Here is a 13,327-nt window from a genome sequence, read left to right on the forward strand (position 1 = left end):
AGAATATCCACATGCATAGAAAAGACACAAGGAAGCTTGGTGGAAATTACAAGCTGAGACTGACTTGCAAGTGGCCTGAATTTTGAAGGTGCTTGTTTTCCAGGCCACACACAAATCCATCAGGAGAGCAAAAGAACATTACTGGCTGTGGTCCTTAAGCACAACGTGTGAAAAATCTTTGCATGAACACTGACCTATGTGAATACACTAGTGATTCTTGGAAAACCAGACTTAAAAATAAAAACAAGGAACAAAAAGAATGAGTAGAGTCATTATGTCTGAGACACACTTCACAGCTTTAGTTCAAGCTAGTTATTAAATAATCAACAGTAACCCTCAGAGAATAAAATAACAATCTAGAGTTGTTATTTTATGCAGTATTCAATAAGAAATTACAGGACATGCAAGAAAACCAAGAAAGTATGATACAGAAAAAAAAGTAATCAGGTGAAACTCTCTGAATTTCCCCAGATTTAGCGTTTAGCTTAGAAAGACTTTAAGGAATTATGGTGACAATATTCAAAGACCTAAATAAAATCATGCCTATAGAATAAAAGTGAAATAAAGAATAATTCAACAAAATATGAGATTAAAAAATTTTAATGTAATTTTTAAATTGTTTTTACTTTTCAGTAAAATTAATACTTGTGACACTTTTTCCTTAAATTATGAATTATCTGTCCAGAGTTAACAAGAAATGGATTCTTCCATTGAATTTATAAAATATTTAGCTTGTAAGAAACAAATTTTTCTTTTTCATTATTATTACATAGCATTCAAGGATAATAAAGCTGTCTTGAAATTTCAAACTAAGAAATTTATGCAAGAGTTTTAAAAAGTGAATCAATCAAGGTACAGTTTAAATATTAATACACACATACTCCAGACCCCAATTCCATTTAACACAAATATTAACCTTTCTGTTTAATTCCCTCTGCTTCCCCCAAATATGACATGACTTTGTAGAGCGGTGGTTCTCAACGGGAGCACCTTTGCCCTCCAGCACACATTTGGCATCAGTAGTCACTGTTACTGTGATGGGGTGTGGGGTGGGTACCAATTGCAAATAGTGGGAAGGACCCAAGGATGCTGCTATATGTCCTTTAAGGCACAGGATGAACCCCCACAACAAAGAATTACCCAACCCAAATGTTAACAGAACCAGTGGTAAGAATCCCTATGGTAGAGTATGACCCAATTTCCATTTTATAAATATCCTGTCTGTCTTCTGTAATTCTGAGAACACAGACCTTGATAGAAATCAGGACACATACCATTTTTTACCTTGGACCTGCGCCCCTAGTTTAATATCTTAATATGGAAAGTTATTTTGAGCTGTTCTGAAATAGTTTAGCAAACAGTTTCTGTTGCACATTTTTCTGGACTATGATAAAACTTTAATGATACATAAAGCACCTGGCAAATAAAGTGCTCTACAAGTTCTGAAAATGTCTCAACACATTGAAAATAAAGAGCTTCACTTATTTGTTCAAATTTGTCAGGACTGTTTAGACAGGTTAAATTTAATTGATTTGCTTTTTAAAAATAATATTTCATAAATGTCCTTTACAAATAAGAGTGCGTATATGTGGGGTCTGTGATACAAATAAGAATTCTCCACACAAATTCGGGGTGTAAAATATCAATGTATCCAATGAGAATTCTAATGGGGAACCCAATTTTTAAAAAATCATTTTAAGTTTACTAAGTAGAGTCATTTTTTTAGTATTTTACTAATCATTCATCTCCACATTCACATTCTGTGTATTTTCTCATGGACAACAAACTGATTCAAATTATTTAAGTTATCCCACCATGTAAAGAAAAAAGCCTCTGCAATACATTTTTTTTTATTTTTATTTTTATTTTTTTTTTTTCGCTTAAAGTATTACAAAGGGTATTACATAAGTGTCCTTTTTTCCCCCCGACCCTTGACAAACCCCTACCCTCCCTTACCCCCCCAGTGTCTTATGTCCATTAGTTATGCTTATATGCATGCATACAAGTCCTTCGGTTGATCTCTTACTCCCCTCCCTCCTGCCCCCCAACTCTCTCTGGCCTTCCCACTGCAGTTTGACAATCAGTTTGAGGCAGCTCTGCCTCTGTATCTATTATTGTTCAAAAGTTTGTAATGGTCTTTATTATCCATGAATGAGTGAGATCATGTGGTATTTTTCCTTCATTGACTGGCTTGTTTCACTTAGCATAATGCTCTCCAGTTCCATCCATGATGTTGCAAATGGTAGGAGTTCCTTCTTTTTAACAGCAGCATAGTATTCCATCGTGTAGATGTACCACAGTTTTCTAATCCATTCATCTACTGATGGGCACTTAGGCTGTTTCCAGATCTTAGTTATGGTGAATTGTGCTGCTATGAACATCTGGGTGCATATATCCTTTCTGATTGGTGTTTCTGGTTTCTTGGGATATATTCCTAGAAGTGGGATCACAGGGTCAAATGGGAGTTCCATTTCCAATTTTTTGAGGAACCTCCATACTGCCTTCCATAGTGGCTGCACCAGTCTGCATTCCCACCAGCAGTGCACAAGTGTTCCTTTTTCTCCACATCCTCTCCAGCACTTGTCGTTTGTTGATTTGTTGATGATGGCCATTCTGACAGGTGTGAGATGGTACCTCATTTTTGTTTTGATTTGCATCTCTCGGATGATTAGTGACTTTGAGCATGTTTTCATATGTCTCTTGGCTTTCTGAATGTCCTCTTTTGAAAGGTGTCTATTTAGATCCTTTGCCCATTTTTTGATTGGATTGTTTATCTTCTTTTTGTTAAGTTGTATGAGTTTCCTATAAATTTTGGAGATTAAGCCTTTATCAGATATGACGTTGGCAAATATGTTTTCCCACGAGGAGGGTTTTCTTGTTGTTTTGTTGATGGTTTCTTTTGCTGTGCAGAAGCTTTTTATTTTGATGTAGTCCCATTTGTTCATTTTCTCTTTAGTTTCAACTGCCCTAGGAGCTGTATCAGTGAAGAAATTGTTTTGGCATATGTCTGAGATTTTGTTGCCTTTGTATTCTTCTAGAATTTTTATGGTTTCCTGTCGTACATTTAAGTCCTTTATCCATTTTGAGTTTATTCTTGTGTATGGTGTAAGTTGGTGGTCTAGTTTCATTTTCTTGCATATGTCTGTCCAATTTTCCCAACACCATTTATTGAAGAGACTATCTTGGCTCCATTGTATGTTCTTGCCTCCTTTGTCAAAAATTAATTGAGCATATTGGTTCGGGCTAATTTCTGGACTCTCTATTCTATTCCACTGATCTATATGTCTGTTCTTGTGCCAGTACCAGGCAGTTTTGAGAACAGTGGCTTTGTAATACAGCTTGATATCTGGCATTGAGATCCCACCTACTTTGTTCTTTCTCAGGATCGCTGCAGCTATTCGGGGTCTTTTTTTATTCCAGATGAATTTTTGGAGAGTTCGTTCTAGATCTTTGAAGAAGGCCATTGGTATTTTAATGGGAAGTGCGTTGAATGTATAGATTGCTTTGGGTAGTATGGACATTTTAATGATGTTGATTCTACCAATCCAAGAACATGGTATGTTCTTCCATCTGTTTATGTCTTCCTCTATCTCTTTTTTCAACGTCCTGTAGTTTTCTGAGTAGAGGTCTTTAACCTCTTTAGTTAAGTTTATTCCTAGGTATCTTAATGTTTTTGGTGCGATGGTAAATGGGATTGTTTTTCTGATCTCCCTTTCTGAAAGTTCACTATTGGTGTATAGAAATGCCTCAGATTTCTTGGGGTTAATTTTGTATCCTGCTACATTGCCAAATTCATGTATTAAGTCTAGTAGCTTTTTGATGGAGTCTCTAGGGTTTTGTATGTATAATATCATGTCATCTGCAAATAAGGACAGTTTTACTTCCTCTTTTCCAATTTGGATGCCTTTTATTTCTTCTTCTTGCCTAATTGCAATGGCTAATACTTCCAGTACTATGTTGAACAGGAGTGGTGAGAGTGGGCATCCCTGTCTTGTTCCTGTTCTTAGGGGAAATGGTGTTAGTTTTTGTCCATTGAGTATGATGTTGGCTGTGGGCCTGTCATATATGGCTTTTATTATGTTGAGGTATGACCCTTCTATTCCCACCTTTCTGAGAGTTTTTATCAAAAATGGGTGTTGGATTTTGTCGAATGCTTTTTCTGCATCAATTGATATGACCATGTGGTTTTTTTCTTTCAATTTGTTTATGTGATGTATCACATTTATTGATTTACGGATGTTGTACCATCCTTGCATCTCTGGGATAAATCCTACTTGGTCATGGTGTATGATCCTTCTGATGTACTGCTGGATCCGATTTGCTAAGATTTTGTTGAGGATTTTGGCATCTATGTTCATGAGGGATATTGGCCTGTAATTCTCTTTCATTGTGATGTCTTTACCTGGTTTTGGTATTAGGGTGATGCTGGCTTCATAGAATGAGCTTGGAAGCGTTCCTTCCTCTTGAATTTTTTGTAGTAGTCTGAGGAGGGTAGGTTTTAGTTCTTCCTTGAATGTTTGGTAGAACTCCCCTGTGAAGCCGTCTGGCCCTGGGCTTTTGTTTGCTGGAAGCTTTCTGATGACTGCTTCAATTTCTTCCATAGTTATTGGCCTATTGAGGTTTTTAGATTCTTCCTGATTGAGTTTTGGAATGTTGTATTTTTCTAGGAATTTGTCCATTTCCTCCAGGTTGTCTAGTTTGTTGGAGTAGAGTTGCCCATAGTATTGTTTAACAATCATTTGTATTTCTGTGGGGTCTGTTGTTATTTCGCCTCTATCATTTCTGATTTGGTTTATTTGGGACCTCTCTCTTTGCTTCTTGGTGAGCCTGGCTAGGGGTTTGTCAATCTTGTTTATCCTTTCAAAGAACCAGCTCTTGGTTTCATTGATTTTCCGTATTGTTTTTTTGGTCTCTATTTCATTGATTTCTGCTCTAATCTTTATTATCTCCTTCCTTCTGCTCACTCTGGGGTTTTCTTGTTGCTCTTTCTAATTCTTTGAGTTGTAGAGTTAGATGATTGACTACCATTTTTTCTTGTTTTTTGAGATAGGCCTGTAGAGCTATAAACTTTCCTCTCAGGACTGCTTTCATTGTGTCCCAGAGGTTTTGGATTGTTGTGTTTTCATTGTCATTAGTGTCCAGGATGTTTTTAATTTCTTCTTTGATGTCATCGGTAACCCAATCAATATTTAATAACATGCTATTCAGCTTCCAAGTGTTTGAGTATTTTGGGTTGTTTTTATTGTAGTTTATTTCTAACATTATGCCATCGTGGTCTGCGAAGAAGCTTTTTATGATTTCAATCTTCTTGAATTTGTGGAGACTTTGCTTGTGACCCAATATGTGGTCTATTTTTGAATATGTCCCATGAGCACCTGAGAGGAATGTATATTCCGCAGCTGTGGGGTGAAGTGTTCTGAAGATGTCAATTAAGTCCATCTGATCTAGTGAGTCATTTAGGATTGCTGTTTCTTTGCTGAGTTTTTGTCTAGCGGATTTATCCAGTGATGTCAGTGGTGTATTAAAGTCCCCTACTATGATTGTATTGTTGTCGATCTCTCCCCTGATATCTTCCAGAAGTTTTCTTATGTATGTGGGTGCTCTTGCATTGGGTGCATATATGTTTACCAGGGTTATATCTTCTTGTTGTATTGATCCCTTTAGTATTATGAAGTGGCCTTCCTTATCTCTGGTTATGGCCTTCACTTTGAGATGTATTTTGTCAGATATAAGTATTGCTACCCCAGCTTTCTTTTCCTTTCCATTTGCGTGAAAGATATTTTTCCATCCCTTCACTTTCAGTCTGTGTGAGTCCCTTCTAATGAGGTGGGTCTCTTGTAGACAGCAGATGTATGGGTCATGTTTTTTTATCCATTCAGCCACTCGATGTCTTTTGGTTGGAGCATTTAGTCCATTTACATTTAAAGTTATTATTGAAAGGTACTTGTTTGTAGCCATTTCTTTTTTTTGTGTGTGTGTGTGGCTGTTTTCTTTCTGAGCTTGATATTTCTTCTTTTTACACCAGTCCCTTTAGCATTTCTTGCATGGCTGGCTTGGTGGTGATAAACTCCCTTAGCCCTTTTTTGTCTGTGAAGCTTCTTATTTCCCCTTCAATTTTGAATGATAGCCTTGCTGGATAGAGTATTCTTGGATTCAGTCCTTTGCTTTGCATCACTTTGTAGATTTCCGTCCATTCTTTTCTGGCCTGATGTGTTTCTGTTGAGAAATCATTTGATAATCTAATGGGAGATCCCTTGTATGTTACTTTCCGTCTCTCTCTTGCAGCCTGTAAGATTCTCTCTTTATCCTGAACATTTGCCATGGTAATTATGATGTGTCTTGGTGTGGGTCTTTTCGGGTTCACCTTGTTTGGGACTCTCTGGGCTTGTGTGACTTTTTTCTTCCCCACCTCAGGGAAGTTTTCTGATATTATTTCTTCGAATAGGTTTTCTAATCCATGTTCATCTTTCTGTTGTTCTGGCACCCCTATTATTCGTATGTTGTTTCGTTTCATGTTGTCCCAAAGCTCCCTTAGGCTCTCCTCCTGTCTTTTAATTTTTTTCTCCATTTGCCATACAGTTTGAGTGTGTTTTGCTTCCTTGTCTTCTAATTCACTAATTCGGTCCTCCGCTTCTCCCATTCTACTGTTGATACTTTCAATGGAGTTTTTTATTGAAGCTATGTCACTCTTCATTTCTTCTTGGGACTTACTTAAGTTGTTGATTTTTTCATCTGTTTCTTCTAGCTTCTTGCATAAGTAGTTGAGTTTTTCATCTGTTTCTTCTTGCTTCTTGAACATCTGGTGCATGTACTCTAGGAACCTTATTCTGAATTCTTTTTCCGTCATGTTGCATATCTCTGTCTCACTTAGCTGCTTTTCCGGCGAGTCCTCCTTTTCTTTCCTTTGGGGGTTTCTTTGCCTACCCATGTTTGATCTCGCTGACATATGTAGATGTTGAGATGTTCAGTGGCTGCTCCCTGGGTGGCAGGGGCTCCTTGGGTTGTGGTTGCTGCTCAGACGGTTGCGGTAGCAGCTGCTTTCCAGTTGGCAGCAGCTCCTCTGGTGGGTGTTGTTCACAGCTGTGTTGGCTCTTCTGGCTGGTGGGGGGAGGCTTCACGTACAGCTGCTGTTCCACAGACAGAGGGTGTGGTGATCAGGAGGCTGTGGTGATCAGGAGGCTGCGGTGATCAGGGGGCTGCTGTTGCTTGGATCTGCTGCGTTGATTTAAAGGCACAAAATACAACAGAGCAAGGCACAACGTACCAGGCACTGAACCCAAGTATATTCACAATATTAATAACCCCAAATAAAGGTGACCACCCGAATTAAGAGAATTAGGGGATAAGGGAGATAGAAGAGAAGAAGATAAAAGAGAGAACAGAAAAGAAAAATAAGAAAAAAAACAAACAAAAAAGGAGTGCAAAAATAGAATTGGGAAAAAGAGGGGGGAAAAAAAGAGAGCGAAAAAAGAGAATGAAGTAGAAGCGGGGAAGAGACTATTGGTATGAGGAGCAAACTCCAATAGAACTGCCACTAATCTCAACAAATTCCAGCAACAGATCCCTGGAGATGAATGCAAACTACAAACCACCAATAATATCCAGAGGGGTAAGGGAAAACAGAAGCACAAAAATAACTGGGGTGGGGTGGGGGAGGGAAGGGAAAAACCAGCAGAAAAAAAAAAAAGAAAAAGAAAAAGAAAAAGAAAAACAACCTCACAACCAGCCCTAAAAAAGAAGAAAAAACACAAAACAAAACAAACTAACAAATAAAAAAAAAAAAAAAGCCCAATATATTCAACAATCAAGAAAACAATAGAAAGATAAGAGAGAAAAAAAATGTTTGGAAAGTGAAGAAGGATAAAGAATAGGTGTATAAGGATTTAGAGCAGTAGATTGGAAATAGGATATATAAGTAGGGTGGAATTAGACAGGGGGTAAAAAGAGGGAATTGGGAAAGTCTGGAGCAGGAATAGGGTAAGAGAAACAGGACACCAAAAGGGGAAAAGTAAGGAAGAGGGTTTTAGCAAAGAGGTGAAATTGAGATAGGGAAAATTAATGCTAAAGGAACGATGAAAATAGAATGGAGAACACTAATCCCCCCAAAAAATAAAGAGAAAATAAAATGGCACTTTAAAAAATGGTAAAATGGTAGCAGTAATAATACTGGTTAAAAATAAAAATGTGGTAATTGAATGGGTAAACCAGGTGATGGAAAAAGAAGAAAAAGAGAAAAAAAAAATTGGTTTCTTAGTAAAAAGGTGAAAAAATTAAAAAGAAAAAGAAAAAGAAAAAATTTGCAGTAGTGATGGTCTTTTGGTTCTTCTACTCTTCAGCCTGGTTCGCCTTAGTCCTGCCAGGTATTTAGGAGAGTGTTGAATTTGCCTGCATTACACTGTTCCTCCGTGTTGTAAATCACAGTCCTGATTTTAAAGCAGGCCGTATTTGTGATCCAGTCTGCCTTAATTTGTATTCCCCTAAGAGTCAGTTTGTGGCTCAGCCTCTGGGTGGCAGTGTTTTGGGGTTGGCCTCTGAGGCTATACAGCTTCTCTATCCTTTTTTAATCCTTACCCTGCTCTGTGTTGTTGGTGGGACTAAAAATCCCTCTATAGGCCAGACCCTGGTAACTCCCAGGGACTAATCAGCTTGTTTTAATCCTTTATCTCATACAGGGTGGAATCTGGGTGTGGCTGTGCTCCTTGCCTGGGGGACTGGGGGGAGGAATTCCACCCTCTGGAGGAATGGCTGCCCCAGTCCTGGGCCCAGGGGGGTCTCAGCACTCAATTCGCTGCCACCTCCTCCAGCTCCCCCTCATTCCTCAGCCTCTCCCCAGATTCCCCTCGTCTGCACCTTCACCCTCTCTTCAGCACAGGTGAGTGTCTGTTTCGGAACTGTCCTATGAGCAGGGTTCAGTGAAAACAAAGAAACAGACAAACGCCGGCCGGCCGCGGAAACGCTCCTCTCTTACCGGTCTGGGAAACGCTCCTCTCTTACCAGCACTGCATGGTCTGGGAAACGCTCCTCTCTTATGGGCACTGCATGGTCTGATCAGTTCCTCAGGATGCCCCCTTTAGTCTCAGTTCTCCGCAATCACAAAATCCAAATCTCAAATCTCCTGGCGCCAGCAAACCCGCGGAACTCCTTACCCTGGTCAGGGTCTGTGTCTGTCCCAAGAGACACGGCTGTCTGCCATGCAGTCTCCCTCCGACCCTCTGGGCTCAGGTCTGGCAAACTTTCCTGCCCAGATCCCTGGTTTTTAACCTTTCCAGGGGAGGTCTGCCCTTCCCGGCTGCAAACCGTCTCACCAGCTGAGTAAATTTGCCAATTCGGGGTGGGTGTTATTAGTTTCAGCTGCTTACTCCGTTTGCTCCGGGACAAGACCTGGGACGCGTCTGCCTATATCGCCGCCATCTTGCTTCTCCCTCTGCAATACATTGAAACATGGAGTTATCTTAATTTCACCGCTGGCTGCCTTTTTCAGCATTTCTTCCACCAATTCCTTTGACCCATAGTAATAAGTTTTAATCTCATTAGGGTCTGGATCTGAAGTCACGTTCTTTCTCATAAACACTATGTAATCAATTTCATGTTCTCTGCAGATACTATCAGACAGGGCCTTATAGTGAATTTAAGTCAGATAATTTCTTCTGGGGGAACCTGTTCCATGGGAATTCCCAGTTCAGCCTTTAAAACACCTCTGTGCTCCTTGCCTTACTCCAATTGCTTCATTTTCTTCAAGCTCTCCTGGGTTACTTAAGAGATGACTACAACAAGTATTGGTAAAACAACCTGGAAAGGTAATTTTAGCATCTGATCTCTGCTGTAGCAGGAGCTTATTTTCAGTGTTGAATAAGAAGACACTAAAAGCTCCATGCAATAATCCTTTCTCAATGTTTTCATTCAGGTGACAATTCTTTTTGGTCTCAGCCCAATTTTATTGTCATTTTCATCTATAAGAATACACATCTCTGCCCTGGCTGATTTGGCTCAGTGGATAGAGTGTTGGCCTGGGGATCAAAGGGTCCTGGTTGGATTCTAGTCAAGCGCACATGCCTGTGTTGTGGGTTCGGTTCCCTGGGGGCATATAGGAGGCAGCCAATCAATGATTCTCATCATTGACGTTTCAATCTCGCCCTCCTTCTTCCTTCATTTCTGAAATCAATATTATATATATACTAGAGACCCGGTGCACAAAAATTTGTGCACTGGTTGGGGGGGGGGTGTCCCTCAGCCCCACTTGTGCCCTCTCACAGTCTGGGACCCCTCAGGAGATAACAACGTGCTGGTTTAGGCCCGGTCACAGGTGGCAGAAGGCAGGCCCAATCCCTAGGTGCAGCCCCTGGTCGGACTCAGAGCAGGGCCAATTGGGGGGTTGGGGCGCCACCCCCTGTCACACTCAAGGCAGGGTCGATGGGGAGGTTGCCGCACCACCCCCTGTCATGCACAGAGCATGGGCCTATCAGGGGGTTGGGGCGCTGCTCCCTGTCACGCACAGAGCAGGGCCCATCAGGGGGTTGGGGCACCACCCCCTGTCACCCACAGAGCAGGGCTGATCATGGGGTTGGGGAGCTCCCCCCTGTCACACACAGAGCAGGGCGGATCAGGGGGTTGGGGTGCTGCACCCTGTCACACTCAGAGCAGGGCCGATGGGGAGGTTGCGACTCCACCCCGTCACACACAGAGCAGGGCCCATGGGGGGGTTGGGGCACCACACCCTGTCCCACACAGAGCAGGGCCGATCAGAGGGTTGGGGAGCTCCCCCCTATCAGGCACAGAACAGGGCCGATCAGGGGATTGGGGAGCTCCCCCCTATCAGGCACAGAGCAGGGCCGATCAGGGGGTTAGGGAGCCTTCCCCTGTCACAAACAGAGCAGGGCGGATAAGGAGGTTGGGGCCCTGCCCCCTGTCACACACAGAGCCGCAGGGCAATCAGGGGGTTTGGGCTCTGCCCCCTGTCACGCTGCTGCAGGGGCCAGGAGGCCTCGCGGCTCTGCTGATCCCAGTGCTGGGAGGCTCCACTGATCCCGGTGTTGGGAGGCCTCATGGCTCTGCTTGACACAGGGGCAGTGAGGCCTCGCTGCTCCGCTGATCCCGGTGCTGGGAGGCATATTACCCTTTTACTATATAGGATAGAGGCCTGGTGCACGGGTGGGCGCTGGCTGGTTTGCCCTGAAGGGTGTCCTGGATCAGGGTGGGGGTCCTGCTTGGGTGCCTGGCCAGCCTGGGTGAGGGGATGATGGCTGTTTGCAGCTGGTCATACCCCCTTCAGGGTGGGGGTCCTCACTGGGGTGCCTGGCCAGTCTGGGTGAGGGGCTGAGGGCCGTTTTCAGGCTGACGGGCAACTGAAGCTCCCAACCTGTCTTTTTTTTTTTTTTTTCTTTTATTCTGGGATTTATTTACCTTCTATGGCTGTCACTGGAACTGAGAGCCGGCTTTCTCTCTGAGGTTCGGCTCCAGCTCTGAGACCTCGGCTGCTGAAAGCAGGTATCTGGTTTGTTTGGGTTCTATAATTGAAACACTGTTTCAACTCCAGCTCTGAGGCCCGGCTGGCTGAAAGCAGGTTTCTGGTTTTTTTTAGCTTCTATAATTGCAACAATGTTTCTTAAACTGCAAGCTCAGAGCCCAGCAACGGCAGGCGGGGAACGGCTTCCTCCGTCACTGAAGCAAGCAAGCCTCCTGTTCGCTTCAAGCTGCCTGGCTGCCGGCCGCCATCTTGGTTGGCAGTTAACTTGCATATCTCGCTGATTAGCCAATGGGAAGGGTAGTGAAGTCATGGTTAATTACCATGTTTCTCTATTATTATATAGGATATATATATATTAGGGGCCCGGTGCATGAATTCATGCACCTTGAAAGGAACTGTGGGCTGTGAGGCTGTGGTGGACACAGGGGCAGGTCTCGGTCCATCTTCCATGCCCCTGCCCAGCCCTTCCCACTGTGGCTCCTGGTCCCCTGTCTGCCAGCAGCCCTACTCCCGCTGCCACTGCTCTCACGTGCTGATGGTGCTGGCCCCGCTAGCACCCGCTGATGTCACGGAGAGATTGGGGCCAGTGCCAGCAGCAGGTGGAAGCGGGGCTGGCACTGTCAGCAGGTGCGAGTGGTGGCTACTGCCTCGATTGCCCCTCAGGAGCAGGGCGAGGTGGAGAAGCCCTCAAGGGCGATTGGGGCCCACAGCTCTCACTCACACCCACTGATGGTGCTGAGTGATCAGAACTGGCACTGGGCACTGACAGCAGGTGTGAGTGGCAGCTCTGGCGCTGGCAGCAGGTGCAAGGAGTGCCTCCAGCACTGGCAGCAGGTGCGAGCACCAGGCAGGACTACGGCATGCGGGAGCAAAGAATTTCTAGTAACCACCAGAGGTTCACACCGATGACAGTGACCGGCGCCCCGTCTTGGTCTGGCACCCCTGCTCACCTGCTCCACCATCCCTCCATGGCTGACGCTGGCCATGTACTGAGCTCTGCCTCCTTCTGCCAATGCCCGCTATGTTCTGCGTGTGCCCCTGGTGGTCAGTGCATGTCATAGCGACCGGTTGTTCAGTTGTTCCACAGTTCAGTCTATTTGCATAGTAGGGTTTTATATATATACTAGAGACCTGTTGCATGAAGAGATTTGTGCAATAGGCCTTCCCTTCCCCTAGCTGCTGGCACCGGTTTTCCTCCGGCACCCGGGACTCAGGCCTTCGCTCCAGACGGAGCCTTCAGTCTTTGCTCCGCTGCTTCGCCTCTACATATGCAAATTAACCGCTATCTTTGTTGGGTTAATTTGCATACTCTCCTGATTGGCTGGTGAGTGTAGCGGAGGGACGGTTAATTTACATGTTTGTCTATATATTATTAATATATATTGTCTCTATATATTATTAGATAGATAGATAGATAGATAGATAGATATTTAAAAAAATACATATCTCTTCTAGGAGCTGAACCTGTTGCTTATCAAGATTGTTGATGTTGATTTCATACATTGTTACAGAATGTCTGATCTGTCCTAGGATCCTGAGGTGCCAACAGCCCATGGACTGCCACTCGCCGCCCATGCCTCCCTCCAATCTAGGTCCCCCCTATGCCGTGAGCCCAATGGCTCGGCCCTGCCCCCATGCCAGATTGCTCCATGTGTCTGCAGGCCAATTGTGCCCGGCAAAACCTGACCTCATGTCTCACAATGGCACCATGCCCACCTCGTGCAAGGTCTCTCAGGCAACCGGGATCACAGAGCCAGTTTTAGCCCAGGGGTAGTGCCTCTCCTCTGTCAATTGGGTCCCTGGACAGAGGAGCCACCTGACAGAGGAGAAAGAAATTATGAAAGAGAACCAAATGGAAATTTT

The 13,327-nt window shown here is 43.5% G+C and overlaps 1 pseudogene; it reads right to left on the bottom strand.

Annotated features, from left to right (window-relative positions):
- Positions 1-1,753: 1,753 nt before the first annotated feature.
- Positions 1,754-12,967, bottom strand: LOC139005143 (isopentenyl-diphosphate Delta-isomerase 1-like; annotated as a pseudogene).
- Between the last annotated feature and the right edge of the window lie 360 nt (positions 12,968-13,327).

This window comes from Myotis yumanensis, unplaced genomic scaffold (assembly GCF_028538775.1).
Source record: "Myotis yumanensis isolate MYYU_CA2020_CCGP unplaced genomic scaffold, mMyoYum1.0.hap1 SCAF_3, whole genome shotgun sequence".
NCBI classification, from domain to species: Eukaryota; Metazoa; Chordata; class Mammalia; order Chiroptera; family Vespertilionidae; genus Myotis; species Myotis yumanensis.